The sequence below is a fragment of the Triticum dicoccoides genome, chromosome 2A (assembly GCF_002162155.2).
Source record: "Triticum dicoccoides isolate Atlit2015 ecotype Zavitan chromosome 2A, WEW_v2.0, whole genome shotgun sequence".
Lineage (NCBI taxonomy): Eukaryota > Viridiplantae > Streptophyta > Magnoliopsida > Poales > Poaceae > Triticum > Triticum dicoccoides.
The window spans coordinates 756,051,263-756,053,965 of NC_041382.1; the positions used below are offsets into that span (position 1 = coordinate 756,051,263).

At 55.3% G+C, this 2,703-nt stretch overlaps 1 pseudogene; it reads right to left on the bottom strand.

Annotated features, from left to right (window-relative positions):
- Positions 1–1,257: 1,257 nt before the first annotated feature.
- Positions 1,258–2,598, bottom strand: LOC119358337 (annotated as a pseudogene).
- Positions 2,599–2,703: the final 105 nt, after the last annotated feature.

Here is a 2,703-nt window from a genome sequence, read left to right on the forward strand (position 1 = left end):
CCGCCTCGCCAAGCCGCAAGAGCCGCCAAGAAGGATCCCGCGCGCTCGTTGCCGTCTCTGATCCGAACCAATCCATAGCAGATCGCCGTCACAGATCCGCCTTGGACAGAGACTGCACCACGCCATGCCGCCGCGGGAAGCCCGAGCTTCATTGGCCTCCACCCTCCAGGGCCGCCGCCCCGGGATCCAAACAGAACTTTGCCGCTGCCACCGGCCAAGTTCCGTCGCTCCCGACCGGCCAAGCCGCCGGTTATTGCATGACCATGTGAGCACAGCCAGCCAGCCGACCAACTCCGACGAAGAAGAAGGCCACCACCACCAAGCCTAGGGTCGGCGCCCCAGACATCCTCGTGTTGCAGAGCAAGTCCAGGAGTAGTGCCCCACCGACGGCGATTGAGATCGATAGCACAATGAATTAGCCTGACATGAGCTAGTCAAGGCCAGATCCGCCGTTGCTGGTGCCGTCCTCCCCCGCGGCCGCCGCACCACTTCCATGTCGCCACCGATCTGGCCGAAGAGGAGCGCCGCCTCCCAACCAGATCGAGATCCGAGGAGAAACCGCCGCCGCCGCCACGCCACAAGGGCTTTGCCCTATGACGCCCCGGGCGACGGCGGCGGAGGGGAGCGGAGGAGGGGCGATGCTTTAGGAGGAGGGCAGGGGCTCCCCGGTGCGGGACGGCGCCGCCGCACGGGGGAGGGACGGGAGGGGCGGGAGGAGGGACGGTAGGGACAGGGCTGTTGACGAATTCTTGCCCCTCACTCCCAGGCTTGTAGCTGCAGCGAGGAGTATGATAGCTAGCGAGGGTGTGAGAGTGTAACATATGGATGCTAAACTAGTGTGTACGTTCCAATTGTATGTGCATTTCTGAGTGAGATACCATTTGTGCCCATATATTTTTTGTATCTTGTGACGGGATGTCCGGTTATTCACATTAAATATATTCCGACCAAGTGGGCTCAACGGTGGGACTCCCATCTGCAGTCCCACTTGCAGCCTGAGCTAGAGGGCTGCCGCTGTTTGCAATGAAGCATCGTCGAGCCACGTCATGCTTCAGCCGTTCACGATCCACCTTGGTTAAATCAGAGGTTTATAAATTTGCCTGGAGGCTGCTCTGCCGTTGCCTTGATGCACGTACATGCTAGGAGATTTGCCACTTGTACTACGAGGCTAATTAGTTTGCTGTCAAAGTTTGGCATTGTCAATATTTGGCAAGTCAACATTGAGCAAAATCAAAAGTTGTCAAAAATTAACAACTTTTAAAAAGATGGGCAAAAACTAATTGGTAGCCAACTAATTGAGAGACAAAATTTTAGACTCCAACAATTGGCATGCCAATTATTGGCACTGAACCAATTAGGTGCTCAAATGGATGTATCTAAATATATTTTTGACGGAGGCAGTACTACGTACCTGTTGAGGTGTATTGTCTCGGTCATGGTCTCGGTGAGTTTGTGCTCCACCTTGACGCTGGCGATCTGCATGGCGGGGAGCCTGAGCGCTACGAGGAACAGCTCCATCAGCTTGTTAGCCAGCGCGCATCTCCTTGTGGAACTCCTCCATCACGCCGCTGCACATAACGTGATTAAGAGATGATATAATTCATACAACAGTGCTAAACCCTAGCAAGTTAGATCTCTCATGAATGGCATGCATTACTTCATGGACACATACCAGAAGTGGTTGTAGTCGTGGCCGCCGTTGGGCCAGATCTTGCGGAGTTCGGGGCAGAGGTTGGCTGGGGTTAAGGAGTAGCCCTCGGACCACATGGTCTTGGAGAAGTAGAGGGCGATGTGCGGCAGACCGTAGCCCTGGGTCACCGCCCTGGCGTGCGGCTCGCATCTTCTCCAGCTTCGGCAGTGCAAACATGCCGGTGGTACCGGCCTCGACGTGTGCCAGCAGCTCGCTCGGCATGCCATGGCCCTCGAGCATGAACATTCCCCATTGTTCCAACGCACGCGCCACCGCCTCCGCCTTCCGTGGGTCCCGCATGTCCATCACCGACCACCGGCACACCGTCCTCCCCAGCCCCGACGCCACCATCCACCATCTTGTGCTCGTGGAGCCCCTCCTACGCGTGCGTCTCCGGCACCTGCCGCGCTGCCCCCAAGTCGAAGTATTTTTGATAAGGAATAAAATATATTCCACTTAGACTTGGATCCTAGCAATATCGCTAGTCACCACATCAGCGACAAAGTCTGGGGAAATATCAGCCCAGATGGTGAACGGCACAGCCGCCTTCAGGCCTAACTGGGCGAGCAAATGTGCAGCACTATTGTTGTTTCTACGACAGAAAACAAAGTCTGAAACATCAAAAGAAACATAACATATACTACGTGCCTCGCGCAGAAGGACACCAATTGATGAACTGTCATACTCTAGACTTGGTCCTGTGTGCCCACAGGTCCACAGCCCCCTCAATAGCCTTGAGACAAGCTGAAGCTTCAGCCTGAAGAGGGTCTTGGACATGATCAATCTTCCCCACTGCTGCAGCAATGAACGAGCCAGCTTCGTCCCGGATAATGAACGAGCAGCAATGAACGAGCCAAGTCGAAGTATTGGTTGTGCGGGTCCTTGTTCAGCTTCGACCGAGTCGGCATGGCGATCGATGCTGAACCGCAATAATCGCTCTTGCTTGTAGAGCGAGTAGCAACGGCGGAGATGGATAGAGGAGAGGGTGAGGTGAGAGCATCTTCACTCGTTCG